The sequence below is a fragment of the Cucumis sativus genome, chromosome 3 (genome assembly GCF_000004075.3).
Source record: "Cucumis sativus cultivar 9930 chromosome 3, Cucumber_9930_V3, whole genome shotgun sequence".
Classification (NCBI taxonomy): Eukaryota; Viridiplantae; Streptophyta; class Magnoliopsida; order Cucurbitales; family Cucurbitaceae; genus Cucumis; species Cucumis sativus.
Genome location: NC_026657.2, coordinates 18,094,476 through 18,122,386, shown reverse-complemented (window position 1 = coordinate 18,122,386; position 27,911 = coordinate 18,094,476). Strand labels below are relative to the sequence as shown.

The 27,911-nt window shown below is 33.9% G+C and overlaps 4 long non-coding RNA genes across 6 annotated transcripts; 3 read left to right on the top strand and 1 right to left on the bottom strand.

Annotated features, from left to right (window-relative positions):
- The first annotated feature begins 1,019 nt into the window (after nucleotides 1–1,019).
- On the top strand, nucleotides 1,020–4,331 carry LOC116402614. 2 transcript variants are annotated; one of them, XR_004215057.1, is made up of 4 exons: nucleotides 1,020–2,262; nucleotides 2,894–2,968; nucleotides 3,196–3,349; nucleotides 4,272–4,331. It is a non-coding gene; the product is annotated as an uncharacterized LOC116402614 (long non-coding RNA). The 2 variants fall into 2 exon arrangements; XR_004215058.1 differs by having other exon boundaries at nucleotides 2,873–2,968.
- A 9,829-nt stretch (nucleotides 4,332–14,160) lies between these two features.
- On the bottom strand, nucleotides 14,161–15,578 carry LOC116402828. The gene is made up of 4 exons (XR_004215481.1): nucleotides 15,306–15,578; nucleotides 15,088–15,166; nucleotides 14,961–15,008; nucleotides 14,161–14,172 (listed from the first exon to the last, which is right to left on the bottom strand). It is a non-coding gene; the product is annotated as an uncharacterized LOC116402828 (long non-coding RNA).
- Nucleotides 15,579–18,054: 2,476 nt separating this feature from the next.
- On the top strand, nucleotides 18,055–18,922 carry LOC116402886. The gene is made up of 2 exons (XR_004215562.1): nucleotides 18,055–18,116; nucleotides 18,505–18,922. It is a non-coding gene; the product is annotated as an uncharacterized LOC116402886 (long non-coding RNA).
- Nucleotides 18,923–19,962: 1,040 nt separating this feature from the next.
- LOC116402640 lies at nucleotides 19,963–22,106 on the top strand. 2 transcript variants are annotated; one of them, XR_004215099.1, is made up of 4 exons: nucleotides 19,963–20,040; nucleotides 20,650–20,745; nucleotides 20,972–21,125; nucleotides 22,047–22,106. It is a non-coding gene; the product is annotated as an uncharacterized LOC116402640 (long non-coding RNA). The 2 variants fall into 2 exon arrangements; XR_004215098.1 differs by having other exon boundaries at nucleotides 19,967–20,040; nucleotides 20,671–20,745.
- Nucleotides 22,107–27,911: the final 5,805 nt, after the last annotated feature.

Here is a 27,911-nt window from a genome sequence, read left to right as displayed (position 1 = left end):
TCATATTCAATATTGTTGTTTACGATCATTTTTCTAATGTGAATCACATTTTTTCTTTATGGTTGGTTATGTGATGAAGCATTTTGGTTGCTTACGATATGTTTGATTACAATGTGTTTGATGAAATGCCTCAATGAAGCATTTAGTTGATTTTTAATTGATTTTCGTTCGTTTGAATTAGGAAAATTCTAAGAAACGTTTTATTTTGTTGAGAAGACAAAGGGAAAAAGGAGATTGTGTTTGGTTTTGTTCTCTATTAAGTTGATCAACTTCTTCATCGGTATGTATTTTGCAGGTCAGACGACCTACGGGATTATTTGTGCAATTTGGTCCTCTTAAGGACACTTATTTGTCACGAGATTATTATTCTGGGTAGGGTACTTTGGAAGATTGTTATATTGATTTTGTAAGCATTTGGTGTGTATATGCATGTCTGGATTTTTTTTTTCTGGACGTTAACTCATTTAGTCCTTTAGTTTTGGACGTATCTGATCTACTTTACATATTTGTAAATATGTTTTTATTGATGGTTGGTCCTATAGTGATTGCTTAATGGTTTGAAAATGGTCCTATGTTTTCAATTATTTTGTTTTCCAATAATAACATACAATCTGTTTATGGACTTTGGTTGTTTTTATTGAAAGTGATAATGTTTGAAGACAACCAATGAAGTAATAAGAGTATCTTGTAGAATACAAGAAGCATGAATTTTTTTTGTGTGTTGATGACATTCAAGTTCTGATGACTTAATGTTTACGTGTAGATTCAGTCGAAGTTGGGTTACAGTACATTGAGAAGTTCAAGTCTTGAAGAATTTCATCTCAATTTTTTCTTACCACTCAAAAGGTTAGCATGGTGAATGTTAATATTCTCTTGTTAGAGCTCTCTATCGATGTTTCTGTCACTCTCAATCGATAGATTAATGATCATGATGCCACTAGTTTAAGTGGCATTTTGGAAAAACATGCTAAGTTTTTTTTTTTAATAAGATTCTTTGTAAATATTAAATATTAGGGTGGGTGTGGAAATGGATGGAGAGATTGGAGAATGAAATCTGTCCTTTTTTTTTTTTTTTTGGAGAGAGGGGATTTTCAAGATGAGCGTATATCAAAAGACGAATGAGATATTTAAAAAAAGAGTTGTAAACTCTTTAGGATTGTATGAAGGAAAGAAACAGATAAACGATATATTATTATTTATGAATGTATTGAAATGCTAATGATGTTGTGTGATTGTGTTTGTCCCGATATAGGATGTTTGAGTCACACAACAATCCTTGAATTATGTTATTCAATACTTCTTCTGTGCGTATCATTAATTTTTAAGATTATATGACAACAAGTATTCTTTATTATTTTCGTAAAAATATCATTACCTATTCATTGATTTCTGAATTTTTTATAGTTAATTTGCATTATTTAGTAGATTTATGGCAAGGAATTGGAAAAGGTTTTCTTTCACTTGATTTGTTCCTTGAATGTTGTTTTGAGTGAGTGGGTAAATTACAAATATATAGACTTAGTGGGGTGGAGTAGAGAAAGGGGAGAGTGAATTTGTCTTTTATTTATATTATTTTAATGTAGATACGGTTCATTAATGCTAACTTGTTTGTAGTTTGTTACTCCTTTGAACTAATTGATTTCATTGGTTCAAGGAAGTAGATTTTCAAATTGAAAATTGTGGGTTCCAATCTACATAAGTAATTTCCATGTTTGCACAGTAGGATAATTATTGGTGTTCATTGGATTATAAGATATGCTATTATTCAGGATCTAGTTTCAGATTCTTATTTTTTTTAGGATCTAGTTGTGGGTATTGATGTGCTTAATCTTCATGAGATTTTGTTTACTGCATGTTCCTAACTTCATGTTATGTTACTCTTTGTCCAAAATTCTATCTACTTTGTTGATGTTAGTTCTTTTCTCCTATTTGCAGTGGGGAATCTATGTTACTAGTTTGTGATAAGAGATTGTTGCTTCTTTTGAGAAAGTTAATTTCAAAAGAATACAATCTTTTGCTTCCTCCTTAAAGAGCTCAATGGAATTTTCTTTTGTTTCCAAATTTATTTTATATTTCTCAGCCCTTGGGTTAATAATTCTAAAATTCTGATTGATACTGAAGAGTTGAATAGGGAGCTCAATGGAATTTAACCCCTTTGATGCTATTATTTGCTTTATATATGTGTTTTTCTGGATGGAACGCATTGGGTCATGGGAGAACAACAAGAAAGCAGCTCTTGAGGCTGAACTAAAACAAATTGAGGTAATTAGAAAACAAAATATATGTAATGTGTTTAAGTTTTATTTGTATAGTATGTAGATGCTATTTACGATTTTAGTTCTAGATTTTAGAAAAATTCATTAAATATAAACTCACAACCTCAGTGAAGATTCCAAAATCTGTAATTCGATATTTCTCTTCATTGACGGAACTGCTCTTTACAACTATGTTTTTTTTTTCTTTTTTGTCGATTTCATTTGGATTGATTTTGTAATGAGAGCATGAAAAATTTGAGAAGAAGAAGGGTGAGTATATAGAGAAAATGAAGAACAAAATAGCATTGATACACAAAACAACATAAGAAAATAAGGTTGTTAATTGAAGCAAAGCATGGAGAAGAAAAGCTAAAGGCAAAGGCAGAGGAAATTGCTGCCAAACACAGAGCTACTGGAACTGCTCCTAAGAAGATTTTCAATTGTTTCTAATTTTAAATTAAACCATATATGTTTACAATAATTTTAAAGCTGAAATGTGCTTGATTTTCTGTAATGGTATGCTCTTGTTTCCATTTCTTATTGACTTGTTAAAAGTTAAGATGTTCAAAAAGCTAACCACAAAAGTTCTTATATTAGATATTTTTTATCTCTGACAGACTATCGGTTCCAATTTGTAGGAACGGTGTATTTAGGTACTTTAGAACCTCAACTACCTTCAAGTAGATTGTACATTGTAAGGAAATCATAGTAAGGTATCCATAAACAATATTCATCTCTATACATTGAATCTAGGAGAAGAATTTTGTGCATGTCATCATACTCGGGGTGTATAAAGATTCAGAATTCATTTAGAAGTTTTAGTTTTCTTATTGTAAACATATTACGTTGCATATCTACATTTGTGCTTCTTATTTTGCATGATCTTAAACGTCCAAATCCAATCACTAAAGTCCGATTACATGATGAAAATGTGATTCAGCCTTCAGATGTATGATCATAGAGAATTGGCAAGCATCCAATAGAAATGGAGCACGTCAGATAATAAAGGTATATATCTTATGAAGGCTAGCAACTCAAGAGGATACCTCTAACATATAAAGAAGATAAGAACAATCTAACGATATAGTTAACAGGTAATATTTATTTCAAAGTATATACTCTTACAACTTTAGTTTGTTGAAGTTATTGGCTTTCCATTTTTCACTCTTTGATGATTTGTCATTATTCAATTTTAGTGGTTATATATGCTAAAACAAACTATTGAATTTTTGCTTTACGAAACAAGATAAATACTTGAAAACAACCTATCGATACCAACAATATACCTGCTAGGATGCTACAATTTTGTTTTTTATCATGAATAGTATGCTTATAGTGGTTGACTATTGCTACTTGTGTAAATTGCCATGGGTGTTATGTCTGTACTTATTGCTATTGCTAAATTGGTACTTGTGTAAATTGTCATGGATTTTATGTCGGTACTCATTGGTAGAGCTTTTTTTTATAAGAAACTAGGAGACCTTTAAATTCTGTCAAGCCATAAATGATACAAGTTGTTCTAGTTTCATTTTCCTAGTACCTTAATATTTCTTGGCTTCATTAACTGAAGTGGATTGCACATGAAAACTGTCTTCTTTCTGATATTTGTAGATTTGAAAGTGTTTGACTCCTTAAGATGGAAACTTTTTGGTTCTTGTTGGATAACGTTTCTTCCAACCTTAGTGACAGTGAACTACTAATGGATTCTTAAGTTTCATTCATCTCGATTATTACTTATGATTACTTATTCAAGAATTTTCTTGTTGATTACTTATTTATATCCAGCTAAGTTTTCTAAAGAGTAATGATACAAGAGTTGTAATTTGTAAAAAGTTCCAATATGGTAGACCAAGTGGATGTTAAGTTGATGTTGTTATTCTACATGTGTGCTCTGCTATGTAGTTGTTTATCTTATCGACGTATGTAGTGATAGGTAATTCTCAATGTTGAAATTTTCTATAAGAGTTGTACTCTCTTGTTCTATGATGGATGCTTATATTCATGTTGTCTTCGTAGGTTCAACTGGAGTCGACAACTTCATGAGTTTACTTTCAAAGAACATTTTCAGAGACAAACATTCTCGGTTGGTCGTTTATGCTTTAGCAGAAAATCTTGTTATATGTATTCTGATGCTATTTAAAATATTTTTTGATTAAGGGCTGAGATTCTGTACTTGTAAATTGTTGGAACTTGATTGGAAATGTACGAATATTATAAATTGTATTATAGCGTATATATATTAAATTGTTGGCTAATTTTTTCTATATGGGTGTCAATATTATAAATTCAAAATTGTCATTGTCAGCTACATTATTGTCATTCAAATGGTTCGTGTAATGGCGGAGTGGCAAGGAGAACAGGAAAAAACTGTACTAATCGAGTAATTTGCAACAGGAAAAACATGTCGTAATATATGAATTTTTAACAGTTATTAATTGTTGTGAATACGAAAACAATGACAGTTTTTTTTACAAAATTAATTGTCACGATTGTCCTATCTTTGACAGAAAAAAATGTCATCAGTAGCAAAACAATGACATTTTTTTAAAAAAAATTGTCGCAATTGACATATTCGTGACATTTAAAACATGTCACAATAAACGAATTCATGACATTTATTTAACTGTCGTTAATACATAAATGATGATAGTTATTTATTGTCATAAAATAAAATATTACAGTTATTTGATGTCGTAGAATGCTAACTAACGACATTTATGTTATGTAATGAAATAACTTATGGAGACAGTTTTTGAAAAATGTCATGGAAGGACTTTCCATAACTCCCGCTTCTATCACTGAAAATAATTGTCATGGATTTTGTTCACGACAATAAATAACTGTCGTCGTAGACCATTTTTCTTGTAGTGTTGATAAATAAAGGTCTACTGTGTCTACTACCATCAACAAATACTTACCTTTAGGCTCCTCCTAAGTTAGAGTTAGAGAACTCTTGCTCAGCTAAGGATGAAGTTATTAGGCTCCCCTAAACACCAAAGAACAATCTTCTCATGAAAAAATGCACAGTAGAAAAACAAACAAAACACATCACCAAATAGTATTATATAAAATTAAGACAAGGGGAGGTGTCATATAATAAAAGAATATATCTTAAATCAAAATTTCCTTAAATAAACATCTCATAAACCTAAACACATGAAGGACATTTTCAGGACCTTCTCCCTTTTTGTCTTGCTCTCTTTCAGCTTCAAGTCTTAACATTTTTTGGTCTAATTTAAGTTAAAGATAAATCCAACATTTATTTCACATACATCACATAGGGGTGTTTGCGCAAAAGTGGAAATTCAAACGAAGTTGAAAATTTAAGACCTTACCGACTCATGGAGTTGAGGGAAGTAGTGACAAGAGAACAACTTTGCGAAGAGAGAGAAAGAGAAAAGGAACAAATGACTTACCGACAGAGGAGGTGACGGTCGTGGTTTGAATGTTGAAGAGATTGCGGTGGATTGGAGATGACAGGCACAGATTAAACAGGTTATCATAGAGGAGGTTTGTCGTTCGATAAAGGAGGTTGCGATAGTAATAGAGTGAGGAGACGGGAATGAGAAGGCGGTGGTGGTGATGGGAACGGGCGTCATCCAAAGATGGTCTTCTTCGCGTTTTGAGATGGCTTATTTGCGAGAGGAATGAGGGTTTTTAATTTGGGGAAATTTTTATTTGGGGGAAAAGCCTTAAAACCCTTTACTTTTCATTTAAATTGAATTGAATTTTAATAAATTAAATAAATTATTTGATGTATCTTCTACGACATCAAATAACTGTCGCAAAAAATGCTATCTGAAAAATTTCGCCTTTTCCCACAAATGACGGGTATTTTTACCTTTTGTGACAGTTTTTTTTTCCTCCCTTCCATTTTCTAATGTAAACAACTGTTGTAGTAGATAGATTTTGTTGTAGTGGTTGTAGGAAATTTAACAAGCTTTCTAACCATACCAAATAGAGCTTTTAATTCCACCTATACATTATTGGATACTCGAAAAACCAGAGGCTTCTTGGAATTACGTGAAAAGTCTATGGTCTATTTTCTACTTCAAAAATCATTCACTTAGCCTCAGAATTTGCTCAAATTTTATTCATGAAACTTGTTAGAAATTGAGTGAACTTTCAAACGAATCAAATTGTATATTTTAATTCTTCTTGTGTACCTCAAACCACTATAAAAACCAGAGATGATTTGTGGAAACTATTCCAAATGTTACCAAGAACTCAACATAGTACCCTTGATTTCAATGGGCAACATCCTAAGTACCTTCTTAGTTCAAATCAACCGTCCACCATCATTGGTTACTTAAAGATAGCACTAGAATCAAACAGGTATTTAAGATTGACTCCAAGAAGTTTAGAAATTTACCAAAGTTGTGTCAAAACACTCGATTTTGGGTTCTTAAACGGCTGGACAACAAGCTCCAACTCCTATAATAATCAAATCTAACATCCAAAATGTTGTGGAAAAAGTTAAGTTTAAAACTTAATAGGTATTCACAATCGCCTAAAGAAAACAACCCCGAACCATAAAAATCTTACTCTAAGAGTAGGAACTGAAAGAAGAATGGAGATGGACAAAGATTCGGTTGGCCTCTAGTCAGCTACCACGCATGACGGCTATAGGAGAGGTGTTGAAGAACCGACTTACGACTGTGTTAAGGGCGATGTGGTAGGGCTTTGCTAGCCGGTGTGCACGTCGTCGTCTAGTGAATCGAGTGACGCGTCATTAGATGGAGACAAGGCTTCAAAGCGACACCAAACGACGCGAAGGAGATGAACGACGCGGTTTGTGGCTGTCCTGAAACGTGAGGACGAGGCGGCAGGTATGGCGGCAAACCAAGGAAAGAGAACAAGGTGGGAGAGAGGGAACAACTCGAAGGAAGGGGAGGGCGTGCACTCAAGACCTCTTGTAGACGTTCCCCTCCTCTTTTTCTTTTAATTGCTTCATATAAGAAAAATACTAATAATAGATATAGACAAAAATACCCCTCACTTTCAAAATAAACTCATTTTTTGCCCCTACCTTACTCTTTTCAACACCTCAAAAAGTCGAAGCCTTAAACCAACCTAAATTTGTTCCAAACTTTCTTATTAAAACCAATTTACCTTATTAAAACAATTCAACCTTTAGACATTAACTATTAGATTTAAACTTGTTTTTCAAACTTAAAAATATTAATAAATAAAAGGAGAAAAGAACGAGGGCTTACACGTTACTATCTTCTTTTTAATAATTTCGTCCTTGAAATTCGATCATGGTGATGATGTGGAACGCTGTGGGTATTGAGCCTTCATTGCCTGCTCAGTCTCCCATGTTGCTTCTTCATAAATATGGTTCCCCCAAAGAACTTTAACTAACGGTATGACTTAGTTCCTTAGCACCAGCTCTTTCTTATCAAGAATTTGTGTTGGCTCCTCTTTGTAAGACAAGTTCTCTTTCAAATGAACTGGTTGTGTTTCAAGAATATGAGATGGATCAGAAACGTACTTACGCTACATCGCACATGAAACACATCACAAATCCTCGAAAGTTCCATAGGCAATACCATATTGTACGCTGCAAGCCCAATACGTTCTAATATCTCATAAGGTCCAATAAATTAAAGTTCTATACATCTTTGTACTGCCAGAATGAATTGCATATGCAGAACTATATGCTTCCTCTAAAATTTGATCTTTTATGCCTTGGTTTCTAGGGACACACAACCTATCATATTTCATCAAGGCACCATCACCCCTTAAGCTATAGTTCGTTCCTTGGTTCAATTTTACCTCTTTTGCTAACTTTCTTAGCATTATATCTTCTAGTCTAAGAAATGATGGGGCAATTTGCGATTAGTAAAAAACTTCTCATTCAACAACACAAGTTAAAATTATATAACAACCTAATTAAGTTAGATAAAATATATCCTAATAGTAATTTGGTTAATAAATTTCATTTTTTCAATATCAATAGAAGATGAGAGATTCAAGCCATAGACCTACGAGCGATAAAATTTACTTCTTTGTAGAGTATTGCTTGTTTCGATGGTTTTAAGACAACCATCAATAATTAATTCATACAATCTTTTCTTTTTTCCTTTTTCCTTTGTTTCTTTTTTTTTTTTTTTGATTAAAAGTTCCCAAAAATTTACTTTTTACTTTTAAAATTGTTTTTAGGACAAATTGGAGAGGCGGAGGAATTGGACGATGGATTTTTTAGTTCTCAAAATGCACTGATATCCATTGACATAAACTGTTATAACTACCATCATTAACTAAGATTTTGTGTTTTTTTTTACAGAAGGTTATTGTTGGAAGATTTATGGTAATACGAGCATATGAAATTATTTTTTTCACGGATAACTTCTTTTTGTTATTCTCATTTAATTTCTCTAAGTAGTAATTAAATTCTCTTAAGCACGATATTGGATGTTTTTAGATGAAAGTTAAGATTGTTGAGTTTTAGGCATTAAAATGGACCATTAAAACTGCTTGGGTATAACTTTATCAATTTCAATTTTATTGAGTTGCGTACCGATTATGATTAAACTATAATTCTTGTTTTGGCCCACAAAGCCATCTTATATAAACCCTTCGTTCCTCCATCCATTTCCACAAGATTAATCTTCTATTCTCCATTTTCTAGTGACCAATATGGAGAAAACACAAAGAATTTATCTTCTTTTTCTATCGCTTTTATCCATAGCCACAATGTCACATTGTCGTGGTACGTATACAAGAATATTATTTTCCGTTTGTATATATATACATATACATATATCACGTATGCATGTATTCTAATTCTTTGTTTGTGTATTTACAGTGTTGCTTCATGTTGACCCACAATCTGATGTTGGCGGACCTCAAATGGTCATTCCACCCCCTCCGCCACACCATCATCTTGATTCAGACGTTGGTGGACCACAGATGGTCATTCCACCACCTCCACCACACCATCATCTTGATTCCGATGTTGGCGGCCCTCAAATGGTTATCCCTCCTCCTCCACCGCACAAGCTTCCACAATCCGATGTTGGTGGCCCTCAATTGGTCATTCCACCCCCTCCACCACACCATCATCTTAATTCGGACGTTGGTGGCCCTCAAATGGTCATCCCACCACCTCCTCCGCACAAACAACCACAATCTGATGTTGGCGGTCCTCAAATGGTCATTCCACCCCCTCCTCCACACCATCATCTTGATTCTGATGTTGGTGGCCCTCAAATGGTCATTCCACCACCTCCTCCGCACAAACATCCACAATCTGATGTTGGCGGGCCTCAAATGGTCATTCCACCCCTCATCCACACCATCATCTTGATTCTGACGTTGGTGGCCCTCAAATGGTCATCCCACCACCTCCACCGCACAAACATCCACAATCTGATGTTGGCGGGCCTCAACTGGTCATCCACCCCCTCCTCCACACCATCATCTTGATTCTGACATAGGTGGCCTGCAAATGATCATTCCACTCCCTCCACCACACCATCATTTTGATTCTGATGTTGGCGGCCCTCAAATGGTTATTCCGCCTCATCCACCACATGACATTCACCTTTAAAATAGAACATCCTTGATAATCCCCCAATGGTCATAACCACCGCCTCCCCTCTATTATGTTCGCATCCACAAAGTAATGTTAGTGATATCATAACGATAATCCCTACTCCTCTATAAAGCAACTTTTATTGCATCCAATTCGATCACAACTTTAGATGTCTGATTCATTTCTTGTCACTTCCCTTGAAGTATTGAGCATAATAAGCTAATAATAATAATAATAATACTTACTATTATAAATATTATATGTCCATGCATATATATAGTGTATTTAGAAACAAGCTTTCACTCCCCGTTCTAAAACTTCCCTCTTTAAAGAAGATGCTGGTGTCAGCCTACTCGTTAAAACATGCTTTGAAAACGTAAGATTAATAACACAGACTTTTCAAGAGTAAAGTATAGTAATAATGTTGACAGCACCTCCCATAAAATATGAGGGAACAACAGCCTGAAAATGTAGTAATTCTACTTCTATAAAATTTGAAACGGAATTCAGATACTACATACAACTAGTGTGTCTCACCACACACATTCACATCGAATCAAAACTTCAAGTACAATATAAGGTGCAAACTACTTATTACATATATAAGTATTCAAACTAATTAGGGATCTTCCAAAACACAAGTCCACATTGTCTCTAGATGAGACTAACCACCAGTGATGAATTACAAAAGTTTAAACTATAACACACAAAAAAAAAAAAAAAAGAAATTGATGACTACAAGAAGACTAAGCTGAAACAAAGCTTGGTCCTGGGTTGTTACTTGGGAAGGGAGAGAAAATATTGAAAAATAAGCCGAATGCTTAGTGAGTAGCAAGTAATTTGATACAAATACACGTAAAAATATGCTTCACAAGATGTGTAAATACGCATCGATAAATAATGTATTAAATAAAACATTATAATCACATTTTCCCCAATCAACCAACCAACCAACACTGTAGCCAATCCGATCATGGAAAGACGTCTAAACATACGGCCAAAGAGTAGCACGCACATGATCAAGGAATCATGCAGCCGCAACTGGTCACACATATTTAGTACCGCCACAATAGTAACATCCATCTAATTCGACCACGATAGCATACTAAACACACGACCCAGAATAGCTCACATGTGATCCATAACCACAAAGGAAACACGTGCCCAAACGGAGTCCACGCATTATTAGCTTACCACAGTAACAACATGAACCCGCTGCCTTTGTGTAAAAAAGACACCCACCATGGGTTATAATAGGCCCGAAGCCATATCTCAATTCTCCCTCCATATCCTCACCTAGGCTCAGGTTCTCGGATCTTCGGTCACGACCTCTTTCAGCCCAGAACCTCCTGACAACCATAGGTGACACTACGAAAATACATTTACTAGCCTACGAGTAAAATCACCTTAGTACATTGGTTTTGTGGTTTGGAAACCAACCTTTACATTCCATTACCATAAACCAACATCTATAATTATGTTTCATACTTTTTCCAGCAATTTAAAGCTAAAACAGAGTTTTCTTAATAAACAAAACCAAACGTCCTCATCGATAAAACCAAAGTAAACAATTTTCGTATCAAATGTTTGAAAGTAACCATTCATAATAAAAAACAGAACTCGTTCTGCGAGGATTATACGCTTACCCCAATTTCGTTACTATAGTTTAAGCTATTTATTTTATAAAGGCTTAAATTCTCATTTTCATCTTTAATTTATATCAAACCCTACATATTTTAATTTAGGCTAAAATTATACTTTTTGAACGCTTAGCTTCAACTTAAAAGTCTTAACACCATAAACAACCAACATAAATCAATCTTAGTGGTCTTTAATTCCATACTTTTCCAGTAAGTTTCAACTTTAGAAGGTTAAATTCAACTAGTCATAAGTTTTTCAATACTTAAATAGAAAATTATGTATTTTATATCAAACTCTTCATTTTGGAACCTTCTACAACTAAGTTGAAGAAATTGAAATGAGATTCCTGATAGATTAACACACAATTCGATCGAAACACGATAAAGCAAACTCACATCTTTTTGCTTACTTTCAATTTTGATCCTGAAATTTAACCTACTTCTCGTCATTTTTAGTTCCTGAATTCTTCATGAAAAAGCACTACAACAAAAATGGTCTACTACGACAGTTATTTTCTGTCGTGAACAAAATCTGTGATAGTTATTTACAGTCGTAGTATCCCTGTTGTGGAAAGTCCTTCCATGACAGTTTGAAAATACTGTCACAATAATTTTTTTCATAACAGAAAATAAATGTTAATAATTACTATTTTATGACAACAAATAACTATCATATTTTATTTTAGACAACAAATAACTATTATCATTTGCATATTAACGACAGTTACAAAAATGTCCCGAATTCGTTCATTGTGACATTTTTTTATATTTCAAGAATATGTCAATCGTGATAGTTTTTTTAAAAATAAATATCATCTTTTTTATATTGACGACAGTTACAATAATGTAAGGAATTCGTATATTAGGACATTTTTTCCTTGTCAAGGATCGGCCAATCATGACAGTTTTTATAAAATTAAATTGTCATTATTTTGATATTGACGACAGTAACAAAATGTCACAAATTCGTATATTATGACATTTTTTCCTTGTCAAGAAAAGTTAGATTAAGCTTATAAACACTACTTTCACTATGTGTAATTCACCAAACTTCTTTTAATAAAGAAAACGTTTTCAAAAAGGACAAAAAGCATGTCAAAAGTGAGAAAGCTAAATAGGTAGTTTTTACAAACTTCATTTGTGTTTCTTTTTTTTTTTTTAATATGGCTTAGGATTCAGATGTATTTTCAAGGAAGGTGAAAAGTTCACCAAAAGTTGTGAGAAAATAAGAACAAAAGGTTATCAAACAGATATTAAATAAGGTACGTAATTTCCATATTAAATATCTCAGGTCTTCCTTGTCAATTTCAATGGTTGCACACCATAAACTAATTCACAATAATCCTTATTTTCACTTCACACAAACAACTTTATTTGGATACTGCTCAACAAAGCTGCAGTACAAGAACACTAACCAAAAGTGACAAATTCAATTTCCTATTTCAATGAAGTCAAGTTTCCAATTTTTGAGCAATGTAAATACTGAGATCAAAATAGAAAACAAACAAGATTGTCTTTTAATTCACATATGCCACTAATGTCCCCTTATACATACCATTTTCTTCCTGAGTAGAAATCTGTGTCTTTAAATGCAACTGAAAAAACTGGATTTCCACCACCAGTTTTATCGGTTCATGATTAGATTTTGTGTATGGTTATAATTCTTCGTTCTGCAGAAATGCAACTTATTCACCAGAAAATCCTAGAAAAAAATGGCTTCGGCTGGCAATCCAACATGACTCACTAAAGTATTCATTATATCTTGGACTCTCTCAGCCATACCCACTCATCCATGTGTTCATTAACCAAGGTTCAATAACCAAGGAAAGATTTGACATGTATCTATCATCTTATCTCAGAAAATATGCAATTTATGTTTATTGTCTTATAAGATATTTAACTATTGAAGAGAAGAACTTACGTGAAGATTTTCCATGAGGCAGTGTTGTAATCATTCTCATGTCAAATGTTCAAGCCACCATTACTAGTATCATGTCTTCAGCAAAGATATAGAACAGTAATTGACAAGAGTAGTCCTTGCGTAATAATAGAGAATAGAACTCCACAATCATAGTAAACAAAAAACAAGAATTAAATAATAATGATCAATATTTTTCAAATTAACATACTTGAATGCTATTTCAATTTAATTGCTCAACATAAAACAAAACAATATGGAAAAAAATAATAACAAAAACAAGAAACCAACTCTCTCCCTTTGAAATATGAGAAGGCAGCAAAGACATGGAAACAGTTAAAACTTGGATTTTAGTGCAACACGTTCATTTCACCATTTCCCATTTTCTTCTTTACTATGTTTGCTTGTTTCTTGGAAATTTTGATTTCTTCCTTTCAAACTCCAACATTTTCTTAATCCTTAAAATCGTTGTCAAACTGTTGTAGGTCACACTACCAAACTTTTTAGAGATTAATAAATATACTGTAACGACCCAACTTTTCTGGGTAAGTCGAGGTCGTTAATTTTTTTTTGACAAAAGACTTTGGTTGATACAAATTGAAACATAAGTCAATTTAAAAACAAAACATGTCAGGCCTGATTTTCAAATATTCAAGAAAACTTAACAATAACACTATTTACAAATAAAAGTTTGTAAACTAAGTTTTAGTACATCTTAAACCTTAAAAGAAATCATAAGCGGAAGCAAAATAACACATTCCCTATGGCAATCACGCTTCCTTCCTGCCCTCGCCGGTTTGCCACCTTTATTTCCTTTGCCTGAAAATTAAACATAAGAAGGGTGAGTATAACAATACTCAGTAAGAGACCCTCTACTGGTCTCGTCAGGGGAAAATAAATTGTTAAAGTTCTATTGGGACACCCTGTACAGTCGCAGTCTTGTGATCCCGTAGGATACACATCTCAGTCTAACGCCCCGAGAGACGTACATATCAGTCTAACGCCCCGAGGGACGTACATATCAGTCAAGTGTTCTGCAGAAACACATATCAGTCAAATGCTCCCGAAGGTGCAAAATAAATTGGTGGTCCCGTGGGACACCTACAAGGTAAACATCCCAATACAACCTAACAATTTATCCCCTCATTCCATTCAATCCATCTTTCAGTTACTTCAAAACATAACGTTCTTTCTCTCGACGTCCTAACAGTCAACTTATCTCACTTTAGTCATATGTTTGTCAATAATATACTAATACGTCAGTCAATCAAACTATACAGTCAATACACCCCTCAGTTCACCAGCACAAACCACAGTTCAGTATAATCCACATCCAACCGAAACAAATTCACTGTTTCACATCCAAATCTTTATACAGCACAATCTATTAATATCATCATGTACACATAAGCATAATTTCAGTCATTCACATGTATACTTTCGGCAATCCACATCAATTCACACATCAATGTATATATATATGTTTCCAGTCAAATACAACATACACTAAACATTTAGTCTGCAACCAAACATGTACATCTTAATCATCATCCATACAGTCCAACACAACTCAAAACTTTAGGTGAGTCCAGTAGAAAGTCCCTTACCTCAAAGTTGGGGAAGCTCCTTAATCAACTAACGTCCTCGAAACAATCCTAAGCACAACAACACAAAATTCAATTACTTCCACGATACATATCTCACTTACTTTCCTCAACGTAAGTTCCAACTCACCGATATATTGGCGAACTGAACCCTCAACAATTCACAAATTGGTTGTGAATTTAAGGGAGCCCAACGTTACTCCCAACACCTTCAAGAACCAATTAACAAATTAGCTAAACATTCCAACCATAACACTTGAACCACTTTGAAACCAATTACCATTCATACTTAAGTTGTTACCAACAAAGCAACCTCGATAAAATTGTAAAACAGAGACAGCAGCACACCTCAACGCACGACTGTCGGACTCGCAGCAAAAATCCTAAGTGTGGGTCGGTCAGCGGTCGGCCAAAGGAGACGTGGCGGCTGCCTCAAAATCGATCAACGATCTGACGCGGCCGGAGAGTCGCGCGGCAGTGCAGAAAACAGAGGAGAACGGAATGGGCGGCGGCTCGAAACAGAGGTTGCGCGGCAGGGCTTCACGAAGACAGAACCGGCGGAGACGGTTGCAGAACCGTGGCTTCGACGGAGACAGAACCGACTGAGATGGCTGGGCAGCGGAGAAAGAGCAACGGTTGCAACGGCGGAAGGTCTTGCGGTGCAGATCTGGACGGAAAGTTACGCGGCGGCGCGACGGTTACAGCGACAGTTTTGGATCAAAGAAGAAAGAAAGTGGGTTCGGCTTCGGTGAACGGAGGAAGAAACAGATGTTGCGGTTGAGTTCGGCTCGATCTGGCGGAACGGAGAGGAGAAGGGATGGTCAGCGGCTGCTTGCTGCGAACGGAAGGAGAACGCACGGGGAGGAAGGAGAAGAGAGAAAAGAAAAGAAAAAGAAAAGAAAAGAAAATAAAAATGTATATATATATATATTTTACCTTTGGGACTTTACATATACAATTCAATTCAAATTTGGGTTCAAGCATTTTCTTTCACCAAAGCCCCAACATTGAAGTTCCAAATTCGGGTTGATAGTTCAAATAGATCTTAAAATTCAACCATGAAAAGTTAGTGAGTAAATACCAAACTCAAGGCAGGAAGTTTCTAATAATTACACTAGAATTGTACCAATAGGCTAACAATAATAACAAACCATTATTTAGACTGCATGAGTTGCAGCCAAATCCTTCCACTAGAGATTTGTGCAATTAAAGCAAATGGGTTGGATTCTAAAAGTCCATTTCCAGTTCAACAGTCAAAATATGCTTAAAACAAATTGTATAAAACAAAGCCACAATCCACATCTCTCAGGCATATTCACAAACACCTTCCATACACAAATGGTGGAGTTTACATATTACACTTGCTAAAAAGTATTTTTACATTTACGTATTACTCTTGCTAAAAAGTATTTTAGTAAAATATAAAATAAAACATAAAATGTTTTACTTCTACCTTTTTGTTCTCCCGCAAAGTGAAAATAGTGAAAATAGCAAAAAAAAAAAAAAAAAAAAAAAAGAACCCCCAAAATTTCAATAATAAAAAATGTAGAGAACATTTATGATATTCTCAACATTAATAGATAAACAAACAATTTTCAAAAGAACATGTAATTAAAAATCAAAATAAAATGGAAAAACTTAAAATAAGAAAGAGTCTTGAGTATATAAAAGTAAGTACTAACCTTTATATAGCGAAGAAGTCGAAATGCCAAAAGTTAATTAATTTAAGAGTGTAAAGACAAAAATAAAGCAAAATTAACACCAATGCCAAAAATTAAGTATTCTAAAAATACTAAAATAGAAGGATTGAAGCAAAATTTGAAGTTAAAGAAATTCAATTAGACCCCACAAATTGCACTACAAGAAAAATGACATTCTATGACATTTGTATACAATCCAAATTAAAAGAAGAACAAAAAAACTGTCACAAATTGTCAAAATGCCCATTTTTGGCGGGAAAAGATGGAAATTTTCGGATTGGCCAAATTTATGACAGTTTTTAATGTCATAAATCTATGACATTTTTTAACTGCATTAAATAGTAATAATAAAATAAAATTTATTTGTTTTAAGTTAAAAGAATGGAAAGAAAGAAAGTAAAGGAAAGCCCCTAAATTTCGAAAACCCTCCCCCTCACTGCAATCTTTCTCAATCTCTCCACTGCCAACGTCGGTGGCTTCTGCGACTGAGCGCTGACCAGCCAAACGCACCGCTACCACCTCTCATCGGCGTCTTCTCCCTCACTCTCAGGTTTTCTTTTCCCGTCACGCGTCCGTGGCTCCATTTCGACTTCATCCTATTTTTACATTAGATTCAGGTTTTGTAGGATTTTATCGTGTTGTCCAGCAAATGTTAATTACATTTTGGGGAATTTCCAGTAAGTATCAAAAAAAATTATGTCCTTTCGAAATTCACTGCAAATTGCTGAAAATTAGGTTTTAATATCTGAAATTTATTATGCCTAGGTTTGAATTGTGTTAAATTAAAGGTTTTAGAGAAGTTTTGGATAAAAAATAGGTTGGCAAATTTTTTAATGTTTGATGGGAATTCTCATTGCCTAAATCCCAAATTGCGAAATGGATGAAATTTTGATTTCCAATTCCACTTTGTCTTTGGTTGTTTGTTGAATGCAATTTACTCTCCAATGGCTTCATAACCCATCTCCTATATGTTGGATTCCATGCGAATGAGTCAATGTGATATATTGATGGTTCTTTTTATGAAAACATCCCTCATAGTTTTGATTTTATAGGAGATATGTGTTTGTTTTGTCTACCATCATATTCATCATATTCAATATTGTTGTTTACGATCATTTTTCTAATGTGAATCACATTTTTTCTTTATGGTTGGTTATGTGATGAAGCATTTTGGTTGCTTACGATATGTTTGATTACAATGTGTTTGATGAAATGCCTCAATGAAGCATTTAGTTGATTTTTAATTGATTTTCGTTCGTTTGAATTAGGAAAATTCTAAGAAACGTTTTATTTTGTTGAGAAGACAAAGGGAAAAAGGAGATTGTGTTTGGTTTTGTTCTCTATTAAGTTGATCAACTTCTTCATCGGTATGTATTTTGCAGGTCAGACGACCTACGGGATTATTTGTGCAATTTGGTCCTCTTAAGGACACTTATTTGTCACGAGATTATTATTCTGGGTAGGGTACTTTGGAAGATTGTTATATTGATTTTGTAAGCATTTGGTGTGTATATGCATGTCTGGATTTTTTTTTTGGACGTTAACTCATTTAGTCCTTTAGTTTTGGACGTATCTGATCTACTTTACATATTTGTAAATATGTTTTTATTGATGGTTGGTCCTATAGTGATTGCTTAATGGTTTGAAAATGGTCCTATGTTTTCAATTATTTGTTTTCCAATAATAACATACAATCTGTTTATGGACTTTGGTTGTTTTTATTGAAAGTGATAATGTTTGAAGACAACCAATGAAGTAATAAGAGTATCTTGTAGAATACAAGAAGCATGAATTTTTTTTGTGTGTTGATGACATTCAAGTTCTGATGACTTAATGTTTACGTGTAGATTCAGTCGAAGTTGGGTTACAGTACATTGAGAAGTTCAAGTCTTGAAGAATTTCATCTCAATTTTTCTTAGCCACTCAAAAGGTTAGCATGGTGATGTTAATATTCTCTTGTTAGAGCTCTCTATCGATGTTTCTGTCACTCTCAATCGATAGATTAATGATCAATGATGCCACTAGTTTAAGTGGCATTTTGGAAAAACATGCTAAGTTTTTTTTTTTTAATAAGATTCTTTGTAAATATTAAATATTAGGGGTTGGTGTGGAAATGGATGGAGAGATTGGAGAATGAAATCTGTCCTTTTTTTTTTTTTTTTGGAGAGAGGGGATTTTCAAGATGAGCGTATATCAAAAGACGAATGAGATATTTAAAAAAAGAGTTGTAAACTCTTTAGGATTGTATGAAGGAAAGAAACAGATTATATTATTTTTATGTATTGAAATGCTAATGATGTTGTGTGATTGTGTTTGTCCCGATATAGGATGTTTGAGTCACATAACAAGCCTTGAATTATGTTATTCAATACTTCTTCTGTGCGTATCATTAATTTTTAAGATTATATGATAACAAGTATTCTTTATTATTTTCGTAAAAATATCATTACCTATTCATTGATTTCTGAATTTTTTTATAGTTAATTTGCATTATTTAGTAGATTTATGGCAAGGAATTGGAAAAGGTTTTCTCTCACTTGATTTGTTCCTTGAATGTTGTTGAGGTATTTCCTTTAGTGACGTTTTTTCTCAGTATTGGTATGTTTTGAGTGAGTGGGTAAATTACAAATATATAGACTTAGTGGGGTGGAGTAGAGAAAGGGGAGAGTGAATTTGTCTTTTATTTATATTATTTTAATGTAGATACGGTTCATTAATGCTAACTTGTTTGTAGTTTGTTACTCCTTTGAACTAATTGATTTCATTGGTTCAAGGAAGTAGATTTTCAAATTGAAAATTGTGGGTTCCAATCTACATAAGTAATTTCCATGTTTGCACAGTAGGATAATTATTGGTGTTCATTGGATTATAAGATATGCTATTATTCAGGATCTAGTTTCAGATTCTTATTTTTTTTAGGATCTAGTTGTGGGTATTGATGTGCTTAATCTTCATGAGATTTTGTTTACTGCATGTTCCTAACTTCATGTTATGTTACTCTTTGTCCAAAATTCTATCTACTTTGTTGATGTTAGTTCTTTTCTCCTATTTGCAGTGGGGAATCTATGTTACTAGTTTGTGATAAGAGATTGTTGCTTCTTTTGAGAAAGTTAATTTCAAAAGAATACAATCTTTTGCTTCCTCCTTAAAGAGCTCAATGGAATTTTCTTTTGTTTCCAAATTTATTTTATATTTCTCAGCCCTTGGGTTAATAATTCTAAAATTCTGATTGATACTGAAGAGTTGAATAGGGAGCTCAATGGAATTTAACCCCTTTGATGCTATTATTTGCTTTATATATGTGTTTTTTCTGGATGGAACGCATTGGGTCATGGGAGAACAACAAGAAAGCAGCTCTTGAGGCTGAACTAAAACAAATTGAGGTAATTAGAAAACAAAATATATGTAATGTGTTTAAGTTTTATTTGTATAGTATGTAGATGCTATTTACGATTTTAGTTCTAGATTTTAGAAAAATTCATTAAATATAAACTCACAACCTCAGTGAAGATTCCAAAATCTGTAATTCGATATTTCTCTTCATTGACGGAACTGCTCTTTACAACTATGTTTTTTTTTTTTTTTTGTCGATTTCATTTGGATTGATTTTGTAATGAGAGCATGAAAAATTTGAGAAGAAGAAGGGTGAGTATATAGAGAAAATGAAGAACAAAATAGCATTGATACACAAAACAACATAAGAAAATAAGGTTGTTAATTGAAGCAAAGCATGGAGAAGAAAAGCTAAAGGCAAAGGCAGAGGAAATTGCTGCCAAACACAGAGCTACTGGAACTGCTCCTAAGAAGATTTTCAATTGTTTCTAATTTTAAATTAAACCATATATGTTTACAATAATTTTAAAGCTGAAATGTGCTTGATTTTCTGTAATGGTATGCTCTTGTTTCCATTTCTTATTGACTTGTTAAAAGTTAAGATGTTCAAAAAGCTAACCACAAAAGTTCTTATATTAGATATTTTTTATCTCTGACAGACTATCGGTTCCAATTTGTAGGAACGGTGTATTTAGGTACTTTAGAACCTCAACTACCTTCAAGTAGATTGTACATTGTAAGGAAATCATAGTAAGGTATCCATAAACAATATTCATCTCTATACATTGAATCTAGGAGAAGAATTTTGTGCATGTCATCATACTCGGGTGTATAAAGATTCAGAATTCATTTAGAAGTTTTAGTTTTCTTATTGTAAACATATTACGTTGCATATCTACATTTGTGCTTCTTATTTTGCATGATCTTAAACGTCCAAATCCAATCACTAAAGTCCGATTACATGATGAAAATGTGATTCAGCCTTCAGATGTATGATCATAGAGAATTGGCAAGCATCCAATAGAAATGGAGCACGTCAGATAATAAAGGTATATATCTTATGAAGGCTAGCAACTCAAGAGGATACCTCTAACATATAAAGAAGATAAGAACAATCTAACGATATAGTTAACAGGTAATATTTATTTCAAAGTATATACTCTTACAACTTTAGTTTGTTGAAGTTATTGGCTTTCCATTTTTCACTCTTTGATGATTTGTCATTATTCAATTTTAGTGGTTATATATGCTAAAACAAACTATTGAATTTTTGCTTTACGAAACAAGATAAATACTTGAAAACAACCTATCGATACCAACAATATACCTGCTAGGATGCTACAATTTTTTTTTTATCATGAATAGTATGCTTATAGTGGTTGACTATTGCTACTTGTGTAAATTGCCATGGGTGTTATGTCTGTACTTATTGCTATTGCTAAATTGGTACTTGTGTAAATTGTCATGGATTTTATGTCGGTACTCATTGGTAGAGCTTTTTTTTATAAGAAACTAGGAGACCTTTAAATTCTGTCAAGCCATAAATGATACAAGTTGTTCTAGTTTCATTTTCCTAGTACCTTAATATTTCTTGGCTTCATTAACTGAAGTGGATTGCACATGAAAACTGTCTTCTTTCTGATATTTGTAGATTTGAAAGTGTTTGACTCCTTAAGATGGAAACTTTTTGGTTCTTGTTGGATAACGTTTCTTCCAACCTTAGTGACAGTGAACTACTAATGGATTCTTAAGTTTCATTCATCTCGATTATTACTTATGATTACTTATTCAAGAATTTTCTTGTTGATTACTTATTTATATCCAGCTAAGTTTTCTAAAGAGTAATGATACAAGAGTTGTAATTTGTAAAAAGTTCCAATATGGTAGACCAAGTGGATGTTAAGTTGATGTTGTTATTCTACATGTGTGCTCTGCTATGTAGTTGTTTATCTTATCGACGTATGTAGTGATAGGTAATTCTCAATGTTGAAATTTTCTATAAGAGTTGTACTCTCTTGTTCTATGATGGATGCTTATATTCATGTTGTCTTCGTAGGTTCAACTGGAGTCGACAACTTCATGAGTTTACTTTCAAAGAACATTTTCAGAGACAAACATTCTCGGTTGGTCGTTTATGCTTTAGCAGAAAATCTTGTTATATGTATTCTGATGCTATTTAAAATATTTTTTGATTAAGGGCTGAGATTCTGTACTTGTAAATTGTTGGAACTTGATTGGAAATGTACGAATATTATAAATTGTATTATAGCGTATATATATTAAATGTTGGCTAATTTTTTCTATATGGGTGTCAATATTATAAATTCAAAATTGTCATTGTCAGCTACATTATTGTCATTCAAATGGTTCGTGTAATGGCGGAGTGGCAAGGAGAACAGGAAAAAACTGTACTAATCGAGTAATTTGCAACAGGAAAAACATGTCGTAATATATGAATTTTTAACAGTTATTAATTGTTGTGAATACGAAAACAATGACAGTTTTTTTTACAAAATTAATTGTCACGATTGCCTATCTTTGACAGAAAAATAATGTCATCAGTAGCAAAACAATGACATTTTTTAAAAAAAATTGTCGCAATTGACATATTCGTGACATTTAAAACATGTCACAATAAACGAATTCATGACATTTATTTAACTGTCGTTAATACATAAATGATGATAGTTATTTATTGTCATAAAATAAAATATTACAGTTATTTGATGTCGTAGAATGCTAACTAACGACATTTATGTTATGTAATGAAATAACTTATGGAGACAGTTTTTGAAAAATGTCATGGAAGGACTTTCCATAACTCCCGCTTCTATCACTGAAAATAATTGTCATGGATTTTGTTCACGACAATAAATAACTGTCGTCGTAGACCATTTTTCTTGTAGTGTTGATAAATAAAGGTCTACTGTGTCTACTACCATCAACAAATACTTACCTTTAGGCTCCTCCTAAGTTAGAGTTAGAGAACTCTTGCTCAGCTAAGGATGAAGTTATTAGGCTCCCCTAAACACCAAAGAACAATCTTCTCATGAAAAAATGCACAGTAGAAAAACAAACAAAACACATCACCAAATAGTATTATATAAAATTAAGACAAGGGGAGGTGTCATATAATAAAAGAATATATCTTAAATCAAAATTTCCTTAAATAAACATCTCATAAACCTAAACACATGAAGGACATTTTCAGGACCTTCTCCCTTTTTGTCTTGCTCTCTTTCAGCTTCAAGTCTTAACATTTTTTGGTCTAATTTAAGTTAAAGATAAATCCAACATTTATTTCACATACATCACATAGGGGTGTTTGCGCAAAAGTGGAAATTCAAACGAAGTTGAAAATTTAAGACCTTACCGACGACTCATGGAGTTGAGGGAAGTAGTGACAAGAGAACAACTTTGCGAAGAGAGAGAAAGAGAAAAGGAACAAATGACTTACCGACAGAGGAGGTGACGGTCGTGGTTTGAATGTTGAAGAGATTGCGGTGGATTGGAGATGACAGGCACAGATTAAACAGGTTATCATAGAGGAGGTTTGTCGTTCGATAAAGGAGGTTGCGATAGTAATAGAGTGAGGAGACGGGAATGAGAAGGCGGTGGTGGTGATGGGAACGGGCGTCATCCAAAGATGGTCTTCTTCGCGTTTTGAGATGGCTTATTTGCGAGAGGAATGAGGGTTTTTAATTTGGGGAAATTTTTATTTGGGGGAAAAGCCTTAAAACCCTTTACTTTTCATTTAAATTGAATTGAATTTTAATAAATTAAATAAATTATTTGATGTATCTTCTACGACATCAAATAACTGTCGCAAAAAATGCTATCTGAAAAATTTCGCCTTTTCCCACAAATGACGGGTATTTTTACCTTTTGTGACAGTTTTTTTTTCCTCCCTTCCATTTTCTAATGTAAACAACTGTTGTAGTAGATAGATTTTGTTGTAGTGGTTGTAGGAAATTTAACAAGCTTTCTAACCATACCAAATAGAGCTTTTAATTCCACCTATACATTATTGGATACTCGAAAAACCAGAGGCTTCTTGGAATTACGTGAAAAGTCTATGGTCTATTTTCTACTTCAAAAATCATTCACTTAGCCTCAGAATTTGCTCAAATTTTATTCATGAAACTTGTTAGAAATTGAGTGAACTTTCAAACGAATCAAATTGTATATTTTAATTCTTCTTGTGTACCTCAAACCACTATAAAAACCAGAGATGATTTGTGGAAACTATTCCAAATGTTACCAAGAACTCAACATAGTACCCTTGATTTCAATGGGCAACATCCTAAGTACCTTCTTAGTTCAAATCAACCGTCCACCATCATTGGTTACTTAAAGATAGCACTAGAATCAAACAGGTATTTAAGATTGACTCCAAGAAGTTTAGAAATTTACCAAAGTTGTGTCAAAACACTCGATTTTGGGTTCTTAAACGGCTGGACAACACTCCAACTCCTATAATAATCAAATCTAACATCCAAAATGTTGTGGAAAAAGTTAAGTTTATGTCTAAACTTAATAGGTATTCACAATCGCCTAAAGAAAACAACCCCGAACCATAAAAATCTTACTCTAAGAGTAGGAACTGAAAGAAGAATGGAGATGGACAAAGATTCGGTTGGCCTCTAGTCAGCTACCACGCACGACAGCTATAGGAGAGGTGTTGAAGAACCGGCTTACGACTGTGTTAAGGGTGATGTGGTAGGGCTTTGCTAGCCGGCGTGCACGTCGTCGTCTGGTGAATCGAGTGACGCGTCATTAGATGGAGACAAGGCTTCAAAGCGACACCAAACGACGCGAAGGAGATGAACGACGCGGTTTGTGGCTGTCCTGAAACGTGAGGACGAGGCGGCAGGTATGGCGGCAAACCAAGGAAAGAGAACAAGGTGGGAGAGAGGGAACAACTCGAAGGAAGGGGAGGGCGTGCACTCAAGACCTCTTGTAGACGTTCCCCTCCTCTTTTTCTTTTAATTGCTTCATATAAGAAAAATACTAATAATAGATATAGACAAAAATACCCCTCACTTTCAAAATAAACTCATTTTTTGCCCCTACCTTACTCTTTTCAAACCTCAAAAAGTCGAAGCCTTAAACCAACCTAAATTTGTTCCAAACTTTCTTATTAAAACCAATTTACCTTATTAAAACAATTCAACCTTTAGACATTAACTATTAGATTTAAACTTGTTTTTCAAACTTAAAAATATTAATAAATAAAAGGAGAAAAGAACGAGGGCTTACACGTTACTATCTTCTTTTTAATAATTTCGTCCTTGAAATTCGATCATGGTGATGATGTGGAACGCTGTGGGTATTGAGCCTTCATTGCCTGCTCAGTCTCCCATGTTGCTTCTTCATAAATATGGTTCCCCCAAAGAACTTTAACTAACGGTATGACTTAGTTCCTTAGCACCAGCTCTTTCTTATCAAGAATTTGTGTTGGCTCCTCTTTGTAAGACAAGTTCTCTTTCAAATGAACTGGTTGTGTTTCAAGAATATGAGATGGATCAGAAACGTACTTACGCTACATCGCACATGAAACACATCACAAATCCTCGAAAGTTCCATAGGCAATACCATATTGTACGCTGCAAGCCCAATACGTTCTAATATCTCATAAGGTCCAATAAATTAAAGTTCTATACATCTTTGTACTGCCAGAATGAATTGCATATGCAGAACTATATGCTTCCTCTAAAATTTGATCTTTTATGCCTTGGTTTCTAGGGACACACAACCTATCATATTTCATCAAGGCACCATCACCCCTTAAGCTATAGTTCGTTCCTTGGTTCAATTTTACCTCTTTTGCTAACTTTCTTAGCATTATATCTTCTAGTCTAAGAAATGATGGGGCAATTTGCGATTAGTAAAAAACTTCTCATTCAACAACACAAGTTAAAATTATATAACAACCTAATTAAGTTAGATAAAATATATCCTAATAGTAATTTGGTTAATAAATTTCATTTTTTTCAATATCAATAGAAGATGAGAGATTCAAGCCATAGACCTACGAGCGATAAAATTTACTTCTTTGTTGAGTATTGCTTGTTTCGATGGTTTTAAGACAACCATCAATAATTAATTCATACAATCTTTTCTTTTTTCCTTTTTCCTTTGTTTCTTTTTTTTTTTTTTTGATTAAAAGTTCCCAAAAATTTACTTTTTACTTTTAAAATTGTTTTTAGGACAAATTGGAGAGGCGGAGGAATTGGACGATGGATTTTTTAGTTCTCAAAATGCACTGATATCCATTGACATAAACTGTTATAACTACCATCATTAACTAAGATTTTGTGTTTTTTTTTTACAGAAGGTTATTGTTGGAAGATTTATGGTAATACGAGCATATGAAATTATTTTTTTCACGGATAACTTCTTTTTGTTATTCTCATTTAATTTCTCTAAGTAGTAATTAAATTCTCTTAAGCACGATATTGGATGTTTTTAGATGAAAGTTAAGATTGTTGAGTTTTAGGCATTAAAATGGACCATTAAAACTGCTTGGGTATAACTTTATCAATTTCAATTTTATTGAGTTGCGTACCGATTATGATTAAACTATAATTCTTGTTTTGGCCCACAAAGCCATCTTATATAAACCCTTCGTTCCTCCATCCATTTCCACAAGATTAATCTTCTATTCTCCATTTTCTAGTGACCAATATGGAGAAAACACAAAGAATTTATCTTCTTTTTCTATCGCTTTTATCCATAGCCACAATGTCACATTGTCGTGGTACGTATACAAGAATATTATTTTCCGTTTGTATATATATACATATACATATATCACGTATGCATGTATTCTAATTCTTTGTTTGTGTATTTACAGTGTTGCTTCATGTTGACCCACAATCTGATGTTGGCGGACCTCAAATGGTCATTCCCCCCCTCCGCCACACCATCATCTTGATTCAGACGTTGGTGGACCACAGATGGTCATTCCACCACCTCCACCACACCATCATCTTGATTCCGATGTTGGCGGCCCTCAAATGGTTATCCCTCCTCCTCCACCGCACAAGCTTCCACAATCCATGTTGTGGCCCTCAATTGGTCATTCCACCCCCTCCACCACACCATCATCTTAATTCGGACGTTGGTGGCCCTCAAATGGTCATCCACCACCTCCTCCGCACAAACAACCACAATCTGATGTTGGCGGTCCTCAAATGGTCATTCCACCCCTCCTCCACACCATCATCTTGATTCTGATGTTGGTGGCCCTCAAATGGTCATTCCACCACCTCCTCCGCACAAACATCCACAATCTGATGTTGGCGGGCCTCAACTGGTCATCCACCCCCTCCTCCACACCATCATCTTGATTCTGACATAGGTGGCCTGCAAATGATCATTCCACTCCCTCCACCACACCATCATTTTGATTCTGATGTTGGCGGCCCTCAAATGGTTATTCCCCCTCCTCCACCACATGACATTCACCTTTAAAATAGAACATCGTTGATAATCCCCAATGGTCATCCCACCGCCTCCCCCTCTATTATGTTCCATCCACAAAGTAATGTTTAGTGATATCATAACGATAATCCCCTACCTCCTCTATAAAGCAACTTTTATTGCATCCAATTCGATCACAACTTTAGATGTCTGATTCATTTCTTGTCACTTCCCTTGAAGTATTGAGCATAATAAGCTAATAATAATAATAATAATACTTACTATTATAAATATTATATGTCCATGCATATATATAGTGTATTTAGAAACAAGCTTTCACTCCCCGTTCTAAAACTTCCCTCTTTAAAAAGATGCTGGTGTCAGCCTACTCGTTAAAACATGCTTTGAAAACGTAAGATTAATAACACACCCTTTTCAAGAGTAAAGTATAATAATGTTGACAGCACCTCCCATAAAATATGAGGGAACAACACCT